A 27,851-nucleotide genomic window follows, 5' to 3' on the forward strand; every position below is an offset into this window, starting at 1 on the left:
GCCAAAACCAAGAACCGGATGCTTAACCAACTGAGCCACCTAGGTGCCTCCAGCAGGGATTAAACATAAACTTATTTTATCAGTTACCTCTTTGTATCTATTACAGCACCCTGTCTGTGGGTCGCTGACTTCTACAGATGGCTGGAGCAGCACTCCGGATTTGTGCAGGAGTGCTCCCAGGGCCAACAACATACTCGTGTAGCTTGATTCCAGCTAGACCTGCTCAGGGAAGGGGCTCTGAGCATATGCGGATTCCCTCTGTCCTGTACACACATCAAGGTCCTCTGCATATTGACACAGTTTGACCATGTGACTTTGAGAGGCTATTTTTGCCCAGCAAAGGACATGTGTGGATAAGCCATTTTTAAGCACTAAGTTCTGAGAGCAGCTGTGCAGAGTTATAGCTGAACTGTATAATTTGTGGACACAAATGCCCATTAGAATAGAACTCCTTTCGGGTTACCTTTAAAGGGTACACTCATTGGTTTGCTTAAAGTTAGAATCCAATTAAGAGCTAACTAGGTCCCCACTGAGACTCTGAAAGGTACATGTTCCGGAGCAGAGAGCTGACCGTGAACCTGTGAGGACAAAGCTGAGTGGGGCTGTGCCTGAACATGAACAAGATCTTCAAATAATAATGATTTCTTTATTCACTGAGTTCAATCAGTGTACCCAGCACATAGGTACCAAGTACTCACCACACACCCTGCATTATGGCAAAAGATAATCAGTGATGGCCTTCCAGCAGCTCATGTTCTGGTAGAAACTTAAATTAACCCTAGAACGTCAGATAATAAATGCAAGGGAGACTGTAAAGCTGCTAGGGGTGGAGTGCAGGAGGGGCTTTAGCTCTTGAGTGGGCATGGTGAGGGTCAGGCTGTGTGAGGAGGGATCGCTTGATTGATGGGAAGGAACCAGCCAAGTGTAGATCTGGGGAAAGAGCACCCACTAGAGGCACAGCACATGCAAAGGCCCTGGGGTAGGAATTGCTTGGTAAACTTGAAGAGCAGCAAGGAGAGCTGCATGGCTGGAGAAGGAGACCAAGTGGGGCAGGGGAGGGATGGAGCAGAAAGCCCTGGGTGGGGGTGGGGGGAGATCATGCCAGGCACCATAAGCCTGATGTCAGCACCTGAGGGTGAGCGCCTCCACAACGCTGAGAACACTTTTGCAGCAACGAAAACAGGGCAGTTACTTTCCAGTGTGGACGGGGAGCTCACCTGGACTGTCCTGAGTCCTTAACAAAGACTTCCCTGTAGGGAGGCACAATGGCAACCCCGTTTTACAGAGGAGGGAAGTGGGGATGAGGATGGACATATGATTTTCCCACTGACCCTCAGTTAACAAGTGGTGGCATCAGACGTGGCCTACATTTGCAGTTACCCCTGCATGACCCCACCTACGTCTCGGCTCGAACGCTGCTAGTGACTAGGAGCCCTTGCCCTTGCCACACTGATGGGGGCACAGCGTCTGCTATAGAGCAGAGCCCTGAACTCTGCTGTGGTGCAGACCCCATGTGAGCGGACGGACAGGCGGGTGTGACTGTGCAGCCCCCTGGGCAGCAGGACTCCTGGGGAGGTGGGGCCTCCACCTTGCCCAGTCCTGGGGCCCCCCTCCGTGGTGGACAGCGTGTGCTGCTGCCCTCTGTGCGGTGATGCAGCGGCCCGTGCCCAGCGTAGCCGGGAGCAGGAGCCAAGGCAGCACTGGGGCTTCGTCCCCTGAGGGGCTGTCGCTCTCCAGGGACTTCGCCTCATGCACCCTCCAGCCTCTCGGCTCAGCCAGAACTAGTGGTCTTTGGTGGGCAGTGCTGTGTCCTGGCCCCGGGTGGGCTCACCTCAGACGCTGATGGTCCAGGGTGAGTGCACTGTGCACCCAGAGGTGGAGGGACAGCGGTGAGTGGAAGGGATTCTGAAGAGGCATCTTCCCTGTAAGAGAGGACGGAGACAGTCCCAGTCCTGTCTGTCCTCCTTGGCCTCCCTGGGAGGCTGGCGTGTCAGGCAGCACGCCCAGAGAACTGCACGCCGTGGGCCACGCACGGCAGAGCTGGGCAGCTGACCGCACCGCCCATGTCTGGCCACACCTCGTGTTACTACTCACACCAGGAGCAATCAGACATACAACCACTGGCACCTGGAAGCTCCCAAATTGCCAAGGGCTAATTTTGAAGCTAAATGTGATCAGAAACAGCAGAAAAGGACTGACTTGGAGATTCTCAGAAAGTAGGGGACCTAAAGGGTTCTGGTGGGAACACTAATGTTGACAACACCATTCATCAGAACTGCCCATGGAGACACTGCTGGGTTTGTTCTGGGCTCTGGGTATAGCCCGTAGCCAGCGAGGCGTCCCTGGACACCCCACCCTGATGGAGATCACCAGGCCCAAGAGAGTGAGATCACACGCCCGCACTCATGGCTCACACCCATTCATGGCTTAGGAACAGGCAAATGTGCACACACACCTAGCACAGACCCAGGGGCCAAGTCACTGGGAGCCTGTCGGGGACAGAGGGCCCCTAAGCAGATGAGATAGTCCAGTAGAGACCAACTCCCCAAGATGGCATGTCTGAGCTGCTGACACCAGAATGGAAGATCACTCTCGAGACGTTTGAGAGAAAACCTTTTGAGAGCCCACGGGCGGTTCCTGGGAGCCCACTTCTCTCCCAGAAGTGCGCTCTCTGAATTTGGGTGCAAACCCACAGCCCTGAGGGCAGGTGTGTCCTTCCACCTGCTCCTCCCTGGCAGTCACCCCACACCCACAGCCGGGGCTGCCTTAGGTGCCCTCAACCTGAGGCTGCCCTGTCCTGGTGAGGCTTGCCCAGTTCGCAGCCGCCAGGGCTCGTCCTGGGTGTCCAACTCTCTCCTCTCTGTCCAGGGGAAACTGCAGGTCTCCTCTCATCCCTGAATTGCCCCGAGGCCTGCAGAGAGCCTGAGTGGTGGGTATGGTGGCAGAGAGGGTGTGGAGGGTCCAAAAGATGGATCCCTCATCTGGTGTCGTTCAAGTGCCAAGAAAATTAGCTAAAACGCCCATATATTCATCCATAAAAGATTCTCTTTCAGAACCAAAGGGCTATGACCGCAATCCAGCTTTGTTCAAGAACACAGGGGTGTCTGGGTGGCTCAGTCAGTTAAATGTCCAACTTTGGCTCAGGTCATGATCTCACGGTTCGTGGGTTCAAGCCCCACGTCGGGCTCTGTTCAGACAGCTCAGAGCCTGGAGCTTGCTTCACATTCTGTATCTCCCTCTCTCTCTCTGACCGCACCCCCCCCTCCCCCGCTCATGCTGTCTCTCTCTCTCAGAAATAAATTTTAAAAAATTTAAAAAAAAGAACACAAATTGATGACATTTACTTAGTACCATTTCTCGAGTACTCACTGTGAACTAATTGCTTTATATGCTTTCTATCAATTACTGCAATATAATCTGTCCTTCTTACCAGCCCCATCAAGCAGGTGCTGTTGTACCTCAAGCAGATGAAGAGCCTGGAGTGCTGAGAGCTGATATGACTGGGTCATATCAGGGCTGGGTGTTGGCCCCCCAGACTTTCAGGGCCCACTGAGCCACAAGCCTTGCATTTGACTCACGTTGTCATATGAGTATGAGCCAGAAGTGTCAGGCCCTCCAGGACCCACACAGCTAAACCCAGTAATCATTTGACATGATGAAGATATTAGAGTTTGTATCCAAGTGATAGAGACTAGGTCCCTGCCCCAAAGGGCTTAAAATCTAGAGGAGAGAAGTAGTCTAAAGAGTCATCAGAAGGAACAGTAAGAAAAGAAAAGGGAAACACCAGGAGAATCTGAGGCTGGATGGAATGCTTCCTGAACTGCCCTAGACAGGATGGCTGGAATCTGGGGCCGTCCCGGGAGAACAGAACCTCCCACGTGCCTGCGCCCTGGGAATGGGCTTGAAGGATGAGTCGGGGCCACGGGGAGCTGAGACGCCTCCTTAATCAGTGAAGGAGGCACCTTTGCAAAGATGCTCGGTGGGCTCCCTGGAGCCTGGGCTGGAGCCCACCCCCCTCTGTGTCCTCCCTTCTGATAAAAGACTGATAAATATCCCTCCTGTGGAAGGAATCCATGCTACACTTTCTCATGATGGATTGAGGAAGGAAGCGCCCACAAGGTGTCTGGTAAAGCAAGTCTCCCGGTGGAGGTGAGTGGGAGGAGTCCTTTCTCCCAAGAAAGTGAGAGACCTGTTTTAGGCAGCTCTTCCTGGACAGTCTGCCTGCTGGGACTGGAGTCAACAAGGATGAAGCCGGTAGATGCCAAGAGCGGGCGAGCAGGGCAGGCGCAGTCTGAGACCCACGTGGCACCATCTGTGCACGGATGTCAGCCCACCTGCTTACGCACGTCAGTCCCTTCTCTGGCGCCGTGGGGCTCGCGGCCCATTTCCACCTGCATCACACTTTTCATCTCATTCCCTCAGCATCCACACTCCTAACAGCGGCTCAGGAGGCTTTCCTATCTGCCCCTTGGCTGAGCATTTGCACAGACAAATCTCCAAAAACTGCATATGCCCTGGGGCCACCCCTGGGGCTCAGAGACCCACCCTGTATGTGCCCCGCAGCACTCTCCCACCTAAAAGCGGCGGGATCCCCTGGCAGCTGTACACAGTCAGGCTGCCAGCTGCCAGGAAGTGTCGGGTCCATGTCCTTCTCCATCTTGTCTCCAACCTCCCTGGGATTAACCAGGTGGTAGCCAGGGATCTGTGAGGACAGAGATGTCCACAGAGACGAGATGAGGGGATTGGGCGAGAAAGGGCATCACAGCCGAAGAGACAAATATCAGCTTCCACAAACAGTTCAGTACAGTGAGCTGCCCGTCGCCTGCCGCTGCTGTCAGGGCAGAGCAGGGACCTGGCAGGAAGTGAGATGGAAGATACTCCTGGGAACACCGAAGATTCCGACTTCTTCCTGATCAGACCTCCTTCCAACCAGACGCATTGATGACCACAGCATGGTCCCCTTCTCCCATGCTTCCTGACTACTTCTGGCTTCCCACCGTGGTAATTGACGTTTGTAATTTGGCCTTGATCAATAAAGGCCATGGAGAAGAGGCATACATTCAACTTTCACAACAGGGCAGAAACAAGCAGGGATCTGTGCAGAGCTTTATTTGGACCCTTCTGAGGGAAGCAAAGCCATCAGAGGAAATACTTGCACTCCAAAATAGATCAGCAATTTCCTTTTCCCCGTGGGATTTACGTTAGCAAGTTTGCAAACGGAAAATGCATTCGCAACCGCCAGAGTCTTCACAGCACTCAACTGGGAAGTGGGATATTAGTCCTGTCGCTATTTTAAAACCTGTCTCAGGGTTGGAAGTACCTGCCTGAAATTGTCTTGGCCTTGATTTTGCATGACGATGTAGCAAATTGTGTCAGGAAGAGAAAAGCAGAAAATGCTGGCAAAGGAGAAGCAGCCCTAAGAGGGAACCGGACCCAGGCTCGGCTCAGAGAAGCATAAACCATGGGGGTGGAGGCTGAAGCCAGAAGGGAGTGGATGTGGGTGTGCTCTCCAGAGAGACCACAGGGAGCCGGGCAGGGCAGGAAGCACAGGGCTGTGATTACAGCCCCTGGGGCCCAGTGTAGACGTGGTCTTGTGGAAGCTGCTCCTTTGCTGGGGTGCCATGTGCCCTGAGTGTGATCTCCGGGTGGCTGGGCACACCACCAGACACCACCCACCCATCTCCTGCCTTCTCCCTTTCATCCGGTACAGATGAGGAACTGAGGAAGTGAGGGCATACAGTCAGCCTGGAATAAAACCCAAGACCAATGCTACGGTCGTCTACGGCACACTCACACGTGTACACACCCTGAAACACACCACATCTGCCTCACATTCAGGCCCACACGCTCGATCACACACATCTGGGTCTGGGCATGGTGAGGGCCCAGCTCACGAGTGAGGGGCTCACGAGTGGGCCACTTGGGTGTCCTGGCACTGCCTGGGCACTTGCCTCCTCCCCCTGCAGGAGCTCAGGACCTTGTGTTTCCCCCAGAATTCTCTGCGCCTAGTCACCCCGGACTGTGGCTGGACATTGCCCAGGGGTGAATGGGCCGTGTGGATGAGACTGAGTGGAGCGCGGCACACACCCACTCTGTTGCACGTGGGAGCCTCATCCAGCTGAAACCCTCCAAGGTGCCCTGCCTCCTGCAGCTCATTTCAAATTCTAGCTGCTGTGATCCCCAAGAAACCGGTTTTCTCAAGAGCTGAGCTGGTTACTTTCTGTGCTTACGTAGAAGTTTTGTAACACAGAGCCAATCAGAGCTGGTTTTCAGTGGCACCTCCCTGCAGAGAGATGCCCAGTCCCCCAGCACCTGTCACTGTTTCTTTGGACAGAGAGCACTGCTAAATGGCACCGGGTGGCCAAGGGAGCACGTGGAGGCTGCTACCAGTGTAGTCCTCAAACAGCCACGTTTCTGCCCACATGAATCAGAAAGTGGGGGAAATATTCATTTCCACTCCTATACTCCACTGGCTTTGGTTTTTTGGGGGGAGTGTTTCATTCCTTCCTTCCCCCATGTGTCTACTTGTGCTCAGCCAGTCACTTATAGTGGCTTACTGAGCCTCTCTCACAGGCCGATGCCATATTGGCCCCGAGGACTGTGGGAATCGCAGTGCCTGCACAGTCAGACAGCAGAACCCAGTCCAGAGCAAGGCTGCACACTCCTGGAAGGCTGCATGGTCAAGGCCAGAAGCCGGGGGTCCCAGCTCCACCGCTCACCCACCGCGGGGTCCCTAGCTGCACTGTTCTGTTCAGTGGCACCGCTGATACCAGCTCCCTGGGACTTGATGAAAACCATTGCTGGTTTGAGTCTAACGCTTGGCGAGCAGCCATGTCACTGGCCCTCAGAGGTGCCAGGAGGGGGCAGGTGGAGATGGTGGCCCAGACTTGAGCCCCAGGTGACAAGTGGCTAACCTACGCAGTGGGTTCCTGTTTGAGCTGCCCCCACGGGTTCCTGGGGCCACTATGGTCGTCTTCAACCACACATGCTGGGGGAACACGGTCAAGAGTGTTGTCCACAGGGGACAACGGTGCTGTCATGGCCACACGACAGTGGGGGAAGAGGCTGAGTTACGCAGCAGGGCCTCCTTTCTCTTTCCAGTGCTGTTAGAAGAGGCTTGTGCTCCACCCTCTGACCCATGAGACCTTTGCCCGAGGGCCACCCGAGCTCACCACAGGCAGGCCGAGTGTGAACACCAGCTCCTGCACCCAGTGACCCGCCACCCACCAGCTGTGCCAGCTGAGTGGGCCCCCAGCAGACCTTGCAGGTGAAGCAAGACTGGGGGTTACCTGGGACTTTCAGCCTCAAGCCTTCCCCATCCATACCCAGAGCCAGGTGAGCTGGAGGGCCTGGAGGAGGGATGGATGGGGACCCAGAGGACAGGGTCTGTTAGGGATCCAGGGAAGTGCAGTGTCAACTGCCTGTTCCAAGTTTGGTTTCCAGGAGAGGTGAGCTGGCTCATGCATTCCTTAATTCCCCGTTTGCTCTCTCAGTACATTTACGTACACCAGACTCGAAGGTCATACAGGGCTCATGGTAAAGCCCCAGAACTCTCCCAGAGTCCTGCTCCTGCCCTAGGCTGCGGACCCCCCTTATTACTGGTAAGAAGGGCTCACCAGGTCCTGGAGGGCCAAGCACTTTGCTCAAAGTGGGAACCCAGCGGTCACCAGACACCGCTGCTCAGGGAGACCTGGCCCCACACACAAGAGGATCACCTTCCCGCTGTCCCACAGCCTGTGAAAGGTCAAGACTGTTGACAGGCCATGTGGAAGCAATGGCTCCCTTCCAACAGGCCCCTATGGGCGACCATTAGAAGGAAAGTGGCCCCCAGGGTGTTTGGTGGTCTTCCCAGCCAGAGGGTGGAGCCCCAGTCATCCTTGTCAGCCCACAGAGCAGAGGCCTTGCCAGGGGAGAGGGCAGGTCCGTGTTTTGAACATACCTGATGGCGTTCCCTTGCGGTGTAGCCAATGTCCCAGCTCTGGTGCTGGAGCAGCCCCTCTGGAGAGGCCCGTGCAGCGTTCTCAGCTGGCTGCATTCAGCACTCCAAGGAACAGGGTTCTGAGCTCCCTCTGCCTGTTCCAGGCAAGCTGTGTGTGTGTGTGTGTGTGTGTGTGTGTGTGTGTGTATGCGCGCGCGTGCTGGGAGGAAGGCCAGCTGGCCTGGGGGACGGTGCCGATGGCTGGGGGCCTCCCCCGGCTCTCACTTTGAGTGTTTCCTCCCAAATCCTTCTCACTGATTTTATCCAGTTTAGGGCCTGAAATTTTACATCCAGTTCCAAGAAGCTGTTCTTCTGCCTTGCTTTCTACTGATGTGTTTGTTTCCCAAGGCACCTGGGCCACCGGCTTGTGAAGAAGGAAGGGCAAAGCGGTGAGCCGCGTCGGGTGGGTGAGGAGAGGGAAATGCAGATTAAATCCCAAGCAAGGTGTCCTTCCCCCTGGCCTGGAGCTTACACCACATCTGACACACAATCAGTTGACGAGCGGCTGCTCCCTGCCTTTCTGATTGGCTCGTTCTTCTTTCCTGTTTGCTTGGTAGCATGTCCCAGGATAGGATTCAGGTGTCTCCACCTGGGCCCCTATGAGACGCTGCTAGCTCTCAGCATCCGAAGCCCAGGTGGGGGTCACCTGTGGGTCCCAGCATGGGCCCTCCCTCGCCAGGTGCTGGATGTACAGCAGGACTGGGGTGAGAGGGGGCAGGGCTATGTCCCCTCACCCCACCCCAGCCCAGAGCTGAGACAGCAGCTCGAAGCTTCTCTGGAGCCTGGTGCACAGGCTGTGCCATCAGCCCAGGGCTCAAAACTCCAAACTCCCAGTAAGGGAGCACGATCTGGCTCCTCCTGGCTGCAGCAGCCCCTGGACCTGGTGAGTCAGTGCCTCAGTTGCTTCTCCTCCCCATGAGCCCTGCAACGCTGCCCCGGAGCTGTGGACACCAGGGAAAGTGTCGGGACCTTTGGTCGGTCGGGGTCCCGCTGCTGCTCCCTTCGGGCAAGTAAGGCAGGGTGCCGCGGAGAAGGCCAGCCAGGCCACACCAAAGCCACCACCCTGTCAATGGACCCTCAGAGCCACAGGCGGCAGAGAGCTGACCTGAGGAGAGACCAGCCCCATCCCTGGGTCCGCCGGGCTCTTGACACCAGCCTGGACTGGGGACTCAGATTCTCCTTACAAAAGCCTTGGGGGACTAGGGGCACCTGGGTGGCTTAGTCGGTTAAGCGTCCGACTTTCGCTCAGGTCATGATCTCGCGGTTCGTGGGTTCGAGCCCCTCGTCGGGCTCTGTGCTGACTGCCAGCTCAGAGCCTGGAGCCTGTTTCAGTCTGTGACTCCCTCTCTCTCTGACCCTCCCCTGCTCACGCTGTCTCTCTCTCTCTCTCCTAGAAATAAATAAAAAGAAAAAATTAAAAAAAAAAAAGCCTTGGGGGACTGGCTGGCACTTGATGTCTTAGGAGATAAAAGATATTTGTGTCCCTCAAACACACAAAGAAGACCTGTCAGCACACAGGGTAGGCTGCAGAGTGCCCCCCCCACCTCACCCCCTGCCACCAAGTAAGTGCTTTTGTTTTGCTGTTTCGTCAGATGGTGATCGAGCACCAGCTCTGCAGACCTGAACCCTGGAGGGTCTGGCAGGACCAGGGGCGGACCCTGGCAGCCCTGCATGACTTGTGGGAGCAGTGGGCAGGGGGCAGGCGTCCTCTGTCCACTCAAGAACTTTCCTTTAGCTGATGCAGAATCTCCACATGCTTGGAGGTCTGACCCAGGCCCCGTGTGCGGGCCCAGAGCAGGCTCAGTGGCCCCCAGAGACCCCGTCCTGCTGCTCAAAGTCCCCTTGGGGCCACCTTCTAGTAGACTGGCACTTCAAGGCTGCCTTCTCCATTGCTGATGAAAACCTGCCCACCAGCCATTCCAGCAGGAGCCCTGAATGGCTTTTTTGGAGCAGAGGTTTGAGTGGGGCCTGGAGAGGAGGCAGGAGTCCCCCAGGAGAGGGGCAGCCGGACATGTGAGCTCTGGGGCTGCACAAGGAACCACTGCCTCCTGCTGCCCCACTCTCTCATGGCCCAGCTCTCACCTCGTTCTGGGGATCCCACCCAGCAGAGGGCACCATTGGCCAGGAGTGAGGCTGCTGCTTCTGCCCGAGGGCGTGTGTGTCAGCGTGTCTGTTTATGTCTGTGTGTCCGGGTCTGTGTGACCGTGTCTCTGTCTGTCTTTGTGTATGTGTGTATATACTTGTGTCTGTGTGTCTGCATGTATCTGTGTGTCTGCGTGTATCTCTGAGTGTGGTCTGTGGGTCTGTGTCTATTTCTCTGTCCTGTGTGCCTGTGTCTACTCGAAGCCCACGCCCACAGCCCACGCCTTTCTCTGTCTGACCTACTGTTGGGGCCACAGGGAGGTCAGTGTCTTGGAAAATGAGCCTCATAGGACCTCTGACTCAGAGCCACTTCCTCCTGCCCCCACCCGCCCCCGCGGCTGGGAACACAGGCACCCACAACTCAGCCCCACAGCCTGACTCACCCACCTGCTTGTCTCTTGCTGGATCGGGTCCGGGCAAGGGCAGTCGAGGACATGGGGGACCGCGAGGAGGCGGATCCCAGGGTCTCTCTGGGCCCAGGGACCTTCCCGCCTCGGGGACTGCAATGCCCTCTCTGCCCAACGCCCAGACTGGTGGCAGGAGAGGGGTAAGAGGCAGGTCCCCAGGCTGCCGCAAGCACAGCCACCACCGCGTGTCCACTCCTCTGGTGTGAGTGTCACACCTTTAACTTCCCCCTCACTTTCTTTAAGGTGGTTTTCACTGACAGGTTTTGATGTATTCTAAAGTATTAGTCTCTTATTTTATAGTGAGAGCTCTTTACAGTGTATTTTAGAAATGCCTACCCCAAGGTCACAAATAATTCATTGACACTTTCCAGGCAGAGATTTAAGAACACCCTTGAATTTAAGTCATGGATCCCTGCGTGGCTGGTTCTCTGTATGCTGGGAAGTAAGGGCCTGATTTCTTTCTCCACACCTAGCGCTTCCTCTCTGCTTGTAGGAGGGAGACCCCACAGGAGAAAAGGGCAGTCAGGTCCAAAAACGTCCTTGGAGGGGACAAAAGGGTCCTGGTCCAAATGTCCTCTCTGGGCAGGGCCCCATGTCTGGGGAGACATGAAATTCTCCAGAACAAATTCAATGTGGGATTGGATTGATTTCAATCCACTGTTATCCAAAGGATAAACATGAGAAACTCTTTCTTCCGGTGGTGAGTGTGCAGTTTTCACAATCAGCTAAATGCCATGGATGCCAGACATTGGTGGTTTTTCTGTTTCCTTCCGCTGTGAAGGCCAGAGTAGGAGACTGTGGGCCCCAAGCTGAAGAGAGGTGTGTGTGTTCCTGTATATGTACGTGTGTGTGTGCATGCACGCACGTGTATGTGTGCACCTGTGTGTGTGTACATGACATTGTGTTTGTGCAATGTGTCTCCCTGTGACAGAGCTGTTGGCAGGAGGATTTCTGCTCCAGAACCCATTAGGCCCCTTATCTGTGAATGTAGAGGCACCGGCCCCCACATCTCTGTGCCCGAGGGCAGGGGTGGGGCAGGGAATCAGAGGGCAGACCTGGGGGCCTCATATGGAGCATCTGCTCCCAGAGCCACCCAGTTTTCCTCTTGGAGGCAAATTCCACTTCCCCAGCCAGGAATTCAGTTCTGGGGAGCTTCACCCTGGGCCCAGCTCCTTCTCTGTTTTAGAAGCAGGAGTGAGTCCCAGGCCAGGGGAAGGGGCAGCCTGTCTCATGCAGGCATAATGTCTGCCCCACCCGTATCCTCCCCAGCTCCTCAGCAGGTCTGGTATCTGTGCAACTGCTTCCCTCCCTCCCAGGCACCCCCTCCCCTCCAGGACAATGTCACGGGCCAGTCCACCCACTCGGGGCCTCCTCCACTGTCACTCAGGCAGGAAGATCCAGAGCCTTCTCCCTTCTTTCCCCTCCTTCCTGGACCCTGCCTTCTATGCCCCAGAAGGGATCCAGCAGCCCATCCTCCCCTCTCAGGGGACACGTAACACTTGCCACACAGGGTAGCCTTGGGGCAGGTGTCTCAGGGAGGGAATATGAAGACACACATCCCCAGGTCCTGGACAAAACCCCAAAGTCAATGCAGAGGAGAGAAGGGATGTCTGAGTTAAGGGCTGTAGACCCACAGCATAATCCTGGTCCCTAGTTAATTGAAACCACCTCCCATAGAAAACCCCTCTCCACACAGAGGCTGGAAACGCTTCTTAATGAACTATTTACTGCAAACACCTTTCACTTCCAGCCTTGGTCTTGGAATTAAATCTGGCATTTGAAGCAATAATACAGAGAGGGGAGCTCTGTTAGCCAGCAAGACATTAAGAGAATCAAATTAAGTCATGCATTTTAACTCCCTTGCCTGCCTGGGCTCGTTGCTGGAGGAAGGGAGAGAGAGCATGCCAATTTCTGTAGTTTACACAGTCCAGAGTTTTACTTATAAAACCCAACAGAGCTGGACCAAAATGGGTACCGCAAGCAATTCATTACAGATGAGGATCTTGAATGCCCATCTTTGGCCAATGCAGATGGAAGGTGCTGGGCTAAAGAGTTCAGTCTGTACAAATGGGGAATTCATTTCATTTAGGAGGTTCTCACTGATAAACCCCAGGGCAGGGGACACCTCTGGCCACCCAGCAGGACAGTCACATATGTGGCCCCTGGAGAAGGAAACTGACTAGACACCCCAATTAGTTCATCTTTGGAATGTGAAGGCACCAAGGCTTCAAGTCGTGAGACCAGTTGAATGGTTGCCTGTGTGGACTAGGGCACGAGTATAAGCAGATTTGTGGATAATTCAGGAAATCTGAAGACAAGCGATGCCATAGCTTTGTAGCTCTTCAGACTCAGTTGGCCTGGGAAACGGACTGTGCTCTCACCCCTTCACAATGGACCAGACTGTGTGTCTCACTGGGCATCTCTTCTTGAAATGAGTGGATTTTGTGTGGGTTCTCTCCATCAGTTTTCTGCATGAACAAATCCTGGACACATCTTTCCTTTTTGAAAATCTGTTGAAATCTCTAGTTTGCTTATAACTTCTGTCTCTACTGGGACCCTGGTTTTTCTGATGCCATGGACACTTCTTTATATGCATCAATAATTATGCTTCATTTGAGTGTAGAAGTGCCGGACGCAAACCTGTTGAGCCATCCACCATCGTGAACTGCAACAGTGATGCCCAACCAGTCGTCATGGACACATTTGCTTCAAAACCCAATGAGCACAAGCAATGTTTCAGGCCAGTTCTCTGGGTTCTAAGACGAGGAATATGGATGCCAAAATGTGCTCAGTGCCTCCGAGTATTTTAGTATTGATGTTCATAACTTTACCTTCTAGGGTTCTGCACTGAGCATAGACTGTGTTTAAAGTGGAAAGAATGTCACACAAATGAAGGAAGAAAAGGAGGGAAGGAAGGAAGAGAAAGGAAGGAAGGAAGGAAAGAAGGGAATCAAGCTCCTCATTACCTCATGCCCACTAGGATGGTCACTATCAGAAAAACAACACAGAAAACAACCAGTGCTGGCAAGGGCATGGAGAAATGGGGACCTTGTGTATTGGTGGAAGTGTAAAGTGGTGCGGTGCCATGGAAAACAGTATGATTTTCCCCCCAAAAGTTAATAATAGATTATCATGTTTTCCAGCAGCACTGGCAATAGGGTCCAGTGCTGGTAGATCCACTTCACAATAGATCCACTTCTGGTCTGTCCCTAAAAGCACTGGAAATAGGGTCTTGAAGAGATATTTGTACAGATAGCTGGGAGCAACCCAAGATATCCAGCAATGGAGGAATGGATAAGCAATATAGGCGCTCAGTGGGATATTACTGAAACTTTAAAAAAGACACCTTGTGATGTGCTACCACTTGGGTGAATCTTGAGGACATTGTGCTGAGTGAAAGAAGCCACACAGAGAAGGACATACACTGGGACCCACTCTCACCAGGTTCTGGGGCCATCAGACTCACAGACATGGAAAGACACACACTAGGACCCACTTGCACGAGGTCCTGGGGCCATCAGACTCACGGACACAGAGTAGACGGTGGAGCCGGGTCTGGGGGAACAGGTGGGGGTCCATGTGTGGTGGGGACAGAGTCTCAGTGTAGGGAGATAGAACGATCTGGAGATAGACTGTGGGGATGGCTGAACAGCAGTGTCAATAGGCTGAATATTCTTAAACTGTTCACTTAAAAAGGCTAATATATAAAATTTTGTTATGAGTTTTTTTACCAATTTAAAAATAAAACATGTAATAAGCAAAAAAAATAAATAAATAAAAGCTGCTGCAGAATAAGTTTTGAAAACCAATCTTGATATTATGTACATGCTTTGGTGGCATCAAATATGCTTCCTCTTTAAAGACATCACATCTAGGGTGGTGGTCGCCCTTGGGGAGGGGTGGAGGGAGGAGGAGGTCTGTGGGGAAGACTCCAGGGGCAGAGGAACTTCAGCTGTACTTGCGATGGCCAGAACCTGTGGTCAGCCCCAGGTCCCTCCCATGGACCACACACTGTGTTCAGTCCCTGTCCTGGGACATGTAGCTCAGAAGTGGCCCTGCCCTTCAGGCCAGGGGTGCACGGGGTGCACAGGAAGGAGTGACATCACCCTACTCGTGTTCCTATGCTCTTTTGAGGTGGAGACCCCCCGAAGAATGTAGGCAGAGACTGCCTGTCTCCTTGACCCTGCACCCCTAGATCTTCCCACAGTGTTCTAGAAGTGATTTTCAATGAACCTGGAAGGCGTGGGCAACATACATATGGGGGGGGGGGCGGCTAGACATGCTCTGACATGAAATCAGCAAAATTCTCCACGTGGGGCTCCAGGTTGATCCCAGACTGGATGGACAGGCTCACTGTCAGGGTCTTCCAGTCATCACCTCTCCTCTGGTTCTGGAGCTCAAGCCCAGTTTCCCCTCTGTCTTCCCATTCATGGGGCAGGAAGACCCACTGAAGAAGGCCCATTGTCCTTGTAGAAAAATGGACGCAGGCTGCTGAAATTGCCTGCGGTAGATGAGACGTGCAGAGGTCCTGTGGCCATAATCACAGTCGGCTCTGTTTCGAGGCTCCAGGAAGGCAAAGCTGGCAGAGCAGTGCTCCACAACATGCACAGACATTGCTGACAGTCCATGGCCTTCCTGTTCTCCATGAGGGGACATGGCAGCACTCTGCACTTGCCCGCTGCTGGTGTGGCTGGGGCCACCACTCGACCCCTGCCTTTTGCAGAACGTGCTGAGGGCTCCCACCAAGGCTGTTTGGGGATTAAAGCTCCTGAGTAACCCTCATAGGTGATCAATAAGTGCATCAGGAACCTTTCCAGTGAGAGAAGGTCCTTTGCTGTTCAGCATCCCTTGGGCCTTCTACACAGACCCTGAAAATGCAGGTATGAGGATACCTTGGGTTTTCAATGTAGCTACTGGATCAGACTCGGAGAAAGGACAGACTTTAGACATTTGTTGGGGCCAGTGCCATGCTTGGCATACACTCCTCCATCTGTATCCAAGTAAGTGGGCCCCCACTGCTGAGCACAGGAACACGGGGTCAGGAAGCTGCAGAGGGCAGGCCCTTACCGACTCCATGGGATCTTGTCTCTTTGTTCCCAGACCAAAGGGCCCCAAAGGGTGTGCTCTGTCCCTCTCCTCTCCCCAGGTCCAAAGAAGCTGATGAGCCACCTTTTACCAGCCCCGCCCTTGGGGACCTAGGCGCAGGCCACCCTAGCTTGAGGTGCCTTTGAGCAGGCTGCCACCTGCTGCCTCTACTCATCCATTCTTCAGGCTGTGCAGAGCTTAGTTCCCTGAGCAGTTGACAGACCCTGGGCTCCTGTGCAGGAGAATGGACACACAATGATGGGAGCTTTTTCTCATTAAAATTCCAAAACTCCCTAAGTAATAGATGGTTCTGCCCACCCCACATGTCTATATGATGAGTTGTCCCCAAACGTGATGGGAAACTCGTCTGAGTCCACTCCGGCTGCTATCACAGACTCTGCAGCCCGAGCGCTCACAGACCACAGTCTGCAGGTTGACTGTCCAAGATCAAGGGGCCGGCAGATCTGGCGTCTGGTGAGGTTCACAGATGGTTCTCGTGTGCGTGCTGGCATGGTGGAAGGGGTGAGGGGGCCTCCGTTATAAGAGTGCTAAGCTCCAACCCATGACCTGCTCAGCCCAAGGGCCTCAGCTCCTAGAATACATTTAGAGGGACACAAACATTTGGTCTGTAGAAGACCTCTTTTCTCTCCTAAGTATACCTGGTAGGGAATCAGTTCACAGAGTAGGTTCCTGGGGGCGGGGGCTGGCTCAGTAGGTGCCCCCGCCTTCTCTCCTAATCCCCACAGGAAGCCAGGGTGGTGGATGTTGTTGCTGAGGCTCCAGGGTGAGGACATTCTTCATATGAGTGCCTCCCTTTCCAGGAAGACAGCTCTTCACTGGGGCCTGGACTGCCACCTGCCTGGGGCCTCAACACTCCCAGGAAATCGGGGTGGGGGCTCTGGCTCAGGGCAGGATCTTCAGGCATTGGTAAGGGAGAGCGGCTTCCTAGCTTGCCCTCCCCACCTGCCCCCCACCCCCCCCACGGGCCCCATCTCCCACACCACTTCCATGTCTTCCTGGCAAAGGAGCAGGCTGCTTTGGCGCTCCCTGCCTTCAGAGGAGCCAGGCCTCCACGGGAAGTCGGTGCCTGGGACCTCCCAAATTCAAGCTCAGGTAACCTGCCTGTATGCACAGCCTTCCCAGCCTGACATCTGGGGGCAAGCAACTGTAACTTCACATATCTCAGAAAGCTACTTAAAAAATAAAGGCATTGCATGCATAGTGGCTGCTTTCCAATGAGTTCAGTATAAGAGGAGGGGAATGGGTAACTTCACCGCAGAGAAACCTGACAGACACCTCAGTCCAGTGACCAATGTCACATCCAGAGTGATGAGTCATGTTGACAGTGTGGACCCCGATAGGGTGCAGTGTGAATGCTGCTTCCCTTCTGTGGTCTGCATCCCCAAATCCCACCCCAGCGTAATCCAGAGAAGAACAACAACAAATCCTGACTGAGGGACCTTCCTCCTTAAAACTGGGAAGATCGCCAAAACATGGGAAAAGTCCGAGAATCTGTTACAGCTAAGAGACTTCTAAGGAGATGTGATGATTGGAAGGTGGTATTTTGGATGGGATTCTGGGGATAGATCAAGTACATTAGGGAAAAAGGGAAGGAAATCTGAACAAAAAGTGTTACTTTAGTTAATAATAGTGTACCAATATTAGTTAATTAATCATGGCAAGTGGGCCATGATAAAGTAAGATATTAATAATATAGAGGAGCCTGGATGTGAAGTACATAAGAAATTACTGTCAGAATTTTCTTTAAATCTAAAAATATTTAAAAATTAAAATTTTACTTAAAAACTTTTTAAAAATAAAGTCAGGTCTCCCTGATATCAATAGCACCATGAACATGCATTCATTAATAATCAGGAAAGGCACTCTCAGTGTACCTGCTCACACACACACACTTAACATAGGCACAGGGAGAAAGCCCAGGAGCTCACTCTGGCATCACAACGAACAGAATCCAAAAGGCAATCACATGGCCAAGTGTATGCTAATATAATTATTGGAATTGCTAGTCAAAAACAGTTAATGGAATAATTAAGATAGATTGACCTAAAAGTTGATTTAAAATTAACCTGACACGTGCATACTATCCAAATAATGACTCTCTCCTACGATCTAGCCTCTCATTAAAATCAAATTTCTTTGGGATAAATTAAACATTTTGCACATGATTGGGAAGAACAAGCCACACTCAGTCCCTCACTGATGAATGTGGGGGAAGGCAAATGAAAGTGAACTTTCCTGGCCTTTGCCTCTCGCTGGAACAACTAGCTCCCTCCCACCTGCCCTCCAGAAGTGCTGGGAGCCTGCTAAAATGGCATCAGTGAGGGGCCTCAAACCACTGGATGTGCATCTGAAGTTCCTCCTAGAGGCGGGTGGGGCAGGAAAGAGCCCATGGGGCTGGGGTCTTGAAGAGGTACCGATGCAGGGAAGAAAAATGCACACCTCTGACACAAAGGCACTTCTCGCATGATGTGGATGCGTCCAGCTCATTTTTCCAGAAGTGAGGAAACCCAGGCCAAGGAAGAGGAGGGCCTTATTGGAAACTGTCACCGAGCCTGTGGCCAGGGTGCAAGCAGAAGCTATGCTCTGTTTGCTCTCCCCTGCACAGTTCTGTCTCTTCCTCTCCTGATTTCCTCCGGGAGCCCATGGTGAGGTGTGTCAGTCTATGAGGCACTTCTGGAGCACTTCACACTCCCACGGTCGTGCCCAGAGTTTGATCCATGGTGGGTGATTGGCTTTTGCTCTCCCTGTAACTCCAGGAAGCTGCCTGCCAGGGGCCGGCCGGGTCCTGTGTGGTGGGTGCCACTCCTCCCTCCAAGGCCGTGCCCCTGGCAGGAAGACCCCAGGGGGTGTCTGGGGCACAGCACTGGGTCCTATTCATCCTGAGCCCTGGAGTTACCTTGATAATGTCTTTTAAAATGGGTCTCTTGGCATTTTTATGAGACAAAGAATTTCTCTCCTTAACATTATTCAGATTATTAGGAGAGTGAGGAAACACAGTATGCTACAAAATGATCTATTACTGAGAGGATTGTCAACATTCTACTGAGGAAAACCATTCACCACCAGTTTCCATACTCCTAGCCATCAGCAGAAGACAGGATTGGCTGCATTCTTTCTGTATCTGTCTGATTTCTCCAGAACCTTCTCTTCAAAGAGAAATCCCTGTAACTCTGAGATAAGATGGAAGGAAAGAGGGGGTGGGGGGTGGGAAGTGGTGATAAGGAAAAGCAGGGCCATCCCATTCAATCTCAGGCTGGGCATCTGAGCTCATCTCCAAATCTCCAAAGAAAGTAAACACCACCAGGAATCAGAGTGGTTGGCCCTGACGCACAGCGCCAGGCAGACGTCGGGAGCAGCCAAACTACCATGGCCACTTCCAGGAAAATAAACTGGAGCGGGGAGCACCATCAAACACCAGCTCAAAAAGGGTCACCATAGTAAATAAGACAGAGTTTTCAGAAAAGTGAAGAGAGTTTTATGGTTCTCAGAGATTTGCAAATACTGTGTGTTCCTCAGGAGGCACACCGAGGCAATCGACCTTTGAGGGTGATAATGGGAATGACTTTGAGCTCAATCCCTATTTTTGAATTAGAACAATCCCACACTCACTCCTTAACAAAGCTGAAGATGACCAAGGCCTACTCCTTAGACACCGAGGGGAGCAGGAAGGGGGACAGAGCAGCCCCCAGCCTGCAGAGAGCTCGGCAGATGTATAAGTTACAAATATCTTCTGCCATTCTGGGTTGTGGCTTGTGAATTATCCTTTTCTTTTCTTAATATTCTCCTTTATGCACCAGATTTTCTCATTTTAAGGGAGAAAAGTTATCTATGTTTTTCTTATGTTCCTGGATCTCTGGCATCATACCTGAGAAATCACTGCCAAATCGGGGGAAACAAAAGCGAAAATGAACTATTGGGACCTCATCGAGATAAAAAGCTTCTGCACACCAAATGAAACAATTAGCAAAACTAGGCAACCAATGGAACAGGAGAAGCCATTTGCAAATGACATAGCAGATAAAGGGTTAAGATCCAAATTCTTATCAAACTCAACACCCAAAAAGCAAATAATCCAGTGAAGAAATGGGCAGAAGACATGAATAGACACTTCTCCAAAGAGGACATCCATATGGCCAACAGACACATGAAATGATGCTCAACACCACTTGTCATCAGGGAAACACACATCAAAACCACACTGAGACACCCCCTCACACTGGTTAGAATGGCTAAAATCAACAAATCAGGCAACAGCAGATGCTGGCGAGGATGCGGAGGGAGAGGCTCTCTTTTGCACTGTTGGTGGGAATGCAAACTGGTGCAGCCACTCTGGAAAACAGTGTGGAGGTTCCTCAAAAAATTAAAAATAGATCTATCCTATGACCCAGTAATTGCACTACTAGGTATTTATCCAAAGGATACAAAAATGCTGATTTGAAGGAGCACAAGTACCCCAATGTTTATAGCAGCACTATCAACAATAGCCAAACTATGGAAAAAGCCCAAATGTCCATCGATGGATGAATGGATAAAGAAGATGTGGTATATATATATAATGGAGTATTACTTGGAGACCAAAAAGAATGAAATTTTGCCATTTACAACAACATGGATGGAATTAGAGTATATTATGCTAAGTGAAATAAGTCCATCAGAGAAAGACAAATATATGATTTCGCTCTTATGTGGAATTTAAGAAACAAAACAGATGAACCTAGGGGAAAGGGCAGCAAAAGCAATATAAAACCAGAGAGGGAGACAAAGCACAAGAGATTCAAATACAGAGAACAAACTGGGGGTGGCTGGCAGAGTGGTGGGTGGGGGGAAGGGCTAAAGGGGTGAGGGACACTAAGGAGGACACTTGGGATGAGCACTGAGTGTCATACGTAAGATTCTATTCCTGAAATTATTATTATGCAATATGTTAACCAACTTGGATTTAAATTTTTAAAAATAATTTAAAAATGAAGTAAAAAAGTCAATGAAATGGAAAAAAATAAAAAGAAATCATTGCCAAATCCAAGGTCATGGAGGGTTATCCCGATGTTTTCTTCTACAAACTTTATAATTTTGCTCTTACACATAGGCCTTTGATACATTTGAGTTAATTTTTTTATGGGGTGAGATAAGGGCCCAGCTTCATTCTTTTGCACGTGGGTATCCAGTTGTCCCCTCACCTATACTGTTTACAAGTTTTTTTAAAGATTTTTCCTGGGGCAGCTGAGTGGCTCAGTCAGTTGTGTCTGGCTCTTATTTCACCTCAGGTCATGATCCCATGGTTCCTGAATTCAAGCCCCACATTGGTCTCTGTGCTGATAGCACAGAGCCTGCTTGAGATTCTCTCTCTCCCTCTTTCCCTCAACTGTGTGTGCACCTGCTCTCTCTCTCTCTCTCTCTGTCACTCACTCTCTCTCTCTCTCTCAAAATGAATCAACTTAAAGAAAAAGATTTTTCTTTATATATGATTCAGGATACAGATGCATTTATGATATGCGCACAAAGAGGTATAAAGAGGCAGTTCTCCCTTCCCAATTTTGATGATTTTGATTTTGATTTTATTTCAAACTATCTGTGTCTTTATATTTAAAGAGTAGCTTTCGTAGACACCATATATTTGGGTCTTGTTTATGTATCCATCCTGACAACCTCTGCCTTCTAACCTAGCACCTTGGCTCACTAACACCCAAAATAAATATGCACCTAGATGACACTACAGAAGTTACCAGCACAGGTAAGTACCCGATTTCAAATGTACTAGAAAGCTGTAGGAATCAAAACACCATGGCACTGGCATAAAAACAGACATTTGGACCAATGGAACAGGATAGAGGGCTCAGAATAACTCCCCACATTTATGGTAAATTGACCTTTGACAAAGGTGCCAGGAACACACAATGGGGAAACTCTCTTCAACAAATAGTGTTTGGGAAACTGGCTGTCCACACACCAAAGAATGAAATTGGATCTGTAACTCACTCCTGATGTAAAAATCAACTCAAAATGGATTAAAAATCTAAATTTAAGAACTGGAACCATAAAATTACTAGAAGAAAATATAGAGGAAAAGCTTCTTGAGATTGACCTGTACAATGCTTCTTGGATTTGATCCCAAAATCACAGGTGACAAAAGCACACATAGATGAATGGAATTCAGTCAAACTGAAAGCCCATCGCACAGGACAGGAAGCCACCAACAAGTGCAGACACAGCCTGCAGACGAGGAGAGAATATGTGCAAACTGTACATCTGGTAAGAGGTTAATATTGAAAATATAAGGAACTCATACAACTCAATAGCAAGAAATAAACAACTCTATTAAAAATAAAGGATACAAATAGACATTTCTCAAAAGAAGACATACAGATGGCCAACAGATATATGAAAAGATACTCAATATCACTAATCATCAGGGAAATGCACATCAAAACCATATCACCTCACATAGGTTAGAATGGTTACTATTTAAAAATATATATATACCTCAAGATAGCAGGTGTCGGTGAGGATGTAGAGGGAAGGGAACCCTCATGCACTGTTGGTGGGAATGCAAACAGGTGCAGCCACTCCAAAAAACAGTATTGAGGTTTCTCAAGAAATTAACAATAGGCCCAAACACCTTTGGGGGGTGATTAGATCATGAGGGTTGGAGTCCTCGTGAATGGGATCAGTGCCCTTTTAGAAGAGGCTCCAGGAAGATCTCTGGTCCCCTCCACCATGGGAGGATGTAGAGAAGATGCTGGCCGTGAACTAAGAAGAGGCCTTCATCAGAACATGACCATGTTGGCTTCTTGATCTTGGACTTCCAGCCTCCAGAACTGTGGGAAATAAATTGCTGTTCTTTCTAAGCCACCCAATCTGTGGCATTTTGTTCTAGCAGCCCACATGGACTAAGACAAATACCCGACTTAGTTTCCTTTATTTTTTCCATCAGTTTTTGTGGTTTTCAGCATACAGATCCTGTATATACATGATTTATTCCTAAGTACGATGTGATTCAGAAATTTAGAATTTAGAAATGTCAATCTCCAATCACTTATTGGTAGTGTATAGAAATACAAATGATTTCTATATTTGACTTTGTATCCTATGACCTTGTTATACTCATTTATGAGTTCTAGTAGCCTTTTTAGTTGCTTTTTTAAGTACTTTCTATATAGATATCATGTTGTCCATGAAAAAAGTTTTATTTCTTCCTTTCCAATTTGTTTGCCTTTTATTTTTCTTGCTGTTTCATACTAGCTAAGAATTGCAGCATGATGTTGAATAGGAGAAATGAGAATGGACATCTTTGCCTTGGTCCTGATTCACAAGGAAGGCATTTAATCTTTCACTATTGATGTTAGCTGTAGATTTTTTGTAGATGCCTATATCACTTTAAAGGAATTCTACTTTTACTTTGCTGAGCCTTGTTTTACTATGAATAGATGTAGAATTTTTTTGAATGTGTTTTCTGTATATCATGTTCTTGTTTTCTTTAATCTGTTAATACAATGGAGGTGGATTACATTATTTTATTTTTTATCCTATTGGCTTCTACTTTCAGTCATTTCTCCAGAGTTCACAATACCGATCTTTAACTTTTCATATGCCATTTACAATCAACATTTTACTGCTTCAGGTAAAATGAAGAAACACTGTAGCCATACTGGCCATACCTCCCACCCCGTATACTACAGTGTGCACTACATCTACACACCTTATAAAGCTCAGAAGAAATATTACAGTTTTATTCAAAGACTTAATTTTTCTACAGCATCTTTGGGTTACAGCAAAATTCAGAGTAAGGTACTGAGATTTCTTCTATGCTCCCTGCCCCCACACATGCACATCCTCCTCTGCTATAAGCACCTCCTCCCCAACCAGGGCTGTAATTAATTATTGTGTCCTGACATATCACAGTCACCCACAGCTCACAGTTTACATTTGGCTTTTTCACTCTCGGTGTTGTACATTCTGTGAGTTTGGACAAACATACCACATGTATCCATGGTGATAGGACCACACAGAGCAGTTTTGGTGCTCCAAAGATCAGGTGCTTCACTGGTTCTCCCCTCCACAACCCCAATGATATGGTAGATTTTCCTTTACAAAAGTTAGGAGGAACAAGCAAAATAAAATGAGTAGCCTTTGACATTTACCTATATGTTTATCATTTCTGAGGCTATTTAATTTATTCTGAGGATCTAAGTTTCCTTTTTCTGGTATAATTTCCTGTATCCTAAAGAACTTCCTTTAACTGTAGGGAAGGGGTTGTGATAATTTCTCTAAGCTTTTTAAAATCTGAAAAGTTCCATTTTAACAGTCACTCTTGAACAATATTTTTGCTGGATATAAGGGAGATATAGAGGAATATAAAGGATGTAGGGAAACATACGGGACACAAAGGGTATAAGGGGACACAGGGACATAGGAGATATAGGGGGGTATTTGGGACATACAGGGAAAATAGAAGATATAGAAAATAGAAGATTTCTAGATTGAAAGCTCTTTTTGTTTGCTTTCTGTACCTCAACTCTCATTTCTCATTCTCTTCTGATCCTCATAGAATCTAATAAGAGGTTGGGTGTTGATCAAATCATTATTTCCCTCTATGTAAAGTGTCGCTTTTCCTCTTTTGCTTTCAATATTTGCTTTTGGGCTTTGCTAACCATCTGTTTGATTCCGATGTGTCTGTAGGAGTGTCCTGATTCTGCTTGGCACCAGCCATATTTGCAGATCTCTGTCTTCCAGCACGTGGATGGGTCCAGCCACTATCCTTCAGATATTTCTGTCTACCACACTCCCTCTTCTTTCCTCTTTTGAAGCCAACTGCATGCATATTAGAGTTCGATCTTATTAAGATTACCTGAGACTCTGTTTTTTCCCACCCTTATCCCTTCTGTTTTTCACATTCAGACCATTTCTGCTGCTCTATTCAAGTTCATTATTTACTCTGTCATCTCTACACAGCTGTCAAGTCCATGTAGTGAATTTGCTATTTCTGATATTATATTGTTGAATTCTAAATTTTTTCAATTGTTCAGATTTTTCTGCCAACACTTCTTACTTATTCATTTTTTACAAGCATAGTTATTTGTCTTCATTGAAGATATTTATGACAACTGCTTTAAAATCTTTAATGCTTCTGCTTTCAGCCAAGACGAAGTTAACAAGGAATAAATTCACCCTTCTGCCTATAAAACTAAGACTTGTGGCAGAGGGGGAGAGGTATAGAACACTTGTTTTTAGACGGTGGACCTCAGGCAGCACAGGACAGTAACTTCTGATATATGCAGCTGACAAGGTGAGGTCTGTATTGGCACTGCCGCTTGTAGAGAGAGATTTCAGGCTTCAGCCCAGAGGGGAGAAGCCAGTGGTCTCCCTGTGTGAAGGGATGGCCCTTGGAGTCCTGAAAGGGTAAGGTGACGCACGCCTACCTGGGGGACCACCAGAGAGGAAAGACCTGTGGCAGGAGGGAGACAGCTTTGCAGATTCTCAACAGGTCCCCTTGAGTCTTCAGCTAAACACTGAACTGTGTGTAATGCAAGGGAACTAACTACCCAAGGTTAGTACAAGGGTAGAGAATAAAATACCAAATGAGAGTGAAAGGGAATAACCCTTGGAGCTCACGCAGAACCAAGATGGTTCTGTGTTCCAAACAGGTAACATGTGGCTCAGGAAAGCCTTGGAACACAGGGGAGACTATGCGGGGTATTCAGAATGGTGTTACCTCGGGAGAGGAGCAGATCAGTCCATCTTGCAACACTTAAAATCAAACATAAATGTATCAAGTTGTTTCAAAGTCATACAATTCTATCCCAGGAATAAAGCTCAAGAATACTTTCGGGAGACAAAACTATCCTGAGGCCGACAAGAAAAAATACGCAATGTCTAGCAGCCAAAGGGAATCACCTGGTATACAAAGAGCAGGAAAACATATCATGTCCTGAGGAGAAAATTCATCGGTCGAAAGTGACACGCAAATGGCACAGATGAAGTAATTCATGGACAAAGACCGAATGTCATTACTGTCACTGTAATCTGTGCTTAAGAAAACAGTGAGGACACAGATGACATTCAGCAGAGACAGGGAAGAGATGAAAAAGACCTAAATCAGACTTTCAGGGACAAATCCTCTGATGTCTGTGATGAAAATTCACCAGATGAGATTAAGAGGAGACCAGGCACTGAGAAAGAAAAGGCTAATGTACTTGAATACATTTAATAGAAACCATCCAAAATGAAATATGAAGAGAAAACAGACTAAAGGAAATGAGCAGAAAGTTAACTGAGGGGATGACTTCAAATGGCCTAAAATACATGTCATCAGAGTCCCAGAAGGAGAAAGAAAACAACAGGACAAAATATTTGAAGAAATTATTATTGAAAATCTTCCTTATTTGATTTTTAAAAACTTAAACTTGCATGTCCAAGATGCTTAATGGACCCTGAGTCTAAGAGATCTGAAGAAGGCACCTCATAATTAAGTTGCTTTTAGGGGATTATAACAAGATAATCTTTAAAATCAGATAAAGACACAAGCCACTCATAGAAGAAAAGAGGGAACGGTGAGGGCAGATTCCTTTTTGGAAATGGGGCAACGGAGGATGGTGGAACAAGGCCCTTAAAGCACTGACAGAGAAAAGTGTTACTTCATGATTCTCTGCCCAGCAACAAATGGTGTAAAGAAGGTGAAACATAACTTTCTCAGACCTACAGAAGCTACAGTAATTCATCATCACCATCATAGCAACACTAAGAGGTGTTAACGAAAGTCCTTCAGGGGCGTCTGGGTGGCTCAGTCGGTTAAGCATCTGACTTCTGCTCAGGCTGTGATCTCACAGTTCATGGGTTCAAGCCCTGCGTCAGGCTCTGTGCTGACAGCTCAGAGCCTGGAGCCTGCTTCAGATTCTGAGTCTCCCTCTCTCTCTGTCCCTGCCCCACTCATGCACTGTCTCTGTCTTTCTCTCTAGCTGTCTCTCTCAAAAGTAAATAAAACATTAAAAAAAAGAGGAAGTCCTTTAGGAAGAAAGAAGATGTCACCACATGGAGACCTGATATGAAGAAAGGGGGATTCTTGAGGGGCATCTAGCACGCGAAGGACAAAGTGCATGGGGATGACGTGACTAAGGCCTCAGGTGAGAGAGGGAGCCGTGCTACTGTGAGATTTCCAAACTGTCGTCAAGGGGAGTGATATTATGTGAAGACAGGCAGTGATAAGTTAAAGCTGTGCACTACAAACCCCAAAGCACATGGTGAGTGAGCATGCACGCACACACACACACACACACACACACACACACACACTCACATGCACACTGTTATAAGGAACCAGCAAAGCTATGATTAAATGGAATCATAAAAAATTCTCAAGTTATTCAAAAGGAGGCAGATTCAGAGGAAAAGGGAAACAAAACCCAGATGGACAATAAAAAAAAAAAAATAGCAAGATCATAGATTTAAGGCTGACTCTAATCAACAGTAACATTTGATGACAATGCACTACAAACCCCAATCGAAAGGCATAACTTGTCAGATTGAATAAGAAACCAAGACTCCACTCTGTTCTGCCTGCCCCATATCCACTTTAAGTATAAAGACACAAATAAGGGGCACTTGGGTGCCTCAGTTGGCTAAGTGTCCGACTCTTGATTTCAGTTCAGGTCATGATCCCAGTGTTGTAGGATCCAGGCCTGCGTTAGGCTCCATACTCATTGCAGAGCCTGCTTGGGTCTTGCTCTTCCTTTCTCTCTCTCTGCCCACCCCCCTCAAATAAATAAACATTAAAAAAAATAAAGACACAAATAAAAATAGATTGGAGAAACCTACCACTAACACTAGCCGAAAGAGCTGGAGTAGCTGTATTATTTCGAGATGAAATCGATTTCTGACCCAGGGACTAAGAAGGTTCCCATTCAAGTCCTACAGTGTCAGTCATCAAGAGGACCCAATGCCAAGTGTCTCTGCAGCTAGCCCCCAAGCATCACAGAGCATGAAGCACAAGCCCCGTCTGATGTTCTAACACCTGGGGCAGCCTGGGCTCTCTCTTGGTTCACGTTCCTTTCTCTGAGAATATGTACCATTTACTTAGTCTTTTGCACGTTGGGAGTGATTGTGAATTGTGTCCGAGTGTGTCTGGAGGGGACTCTTGATTCTGTTATTTTTTGCAGGTGATGTGTCTCATTTGGTTCAGCGGGCAGTGATGTCAGCTATGCTGACTCAGTTCCCCGGGGCCGGAG

The sequence above is a fragment of the Hyaena hyaena genome, unplaced genomic scaffold (assembly GCF_003009895.1).
Source record: "Hyaena hyaena isolate Hyena2069 unplaced genomic scaffold, ASM300989v1 scaffold_20, whole genome shotgun sequence".
Lineage (NCBI taxonomy): Eukaryota > Metazoa > Chordata > Mammalia > Carnivora > Hyaenidae > Hyaena > Hyaena hyaena.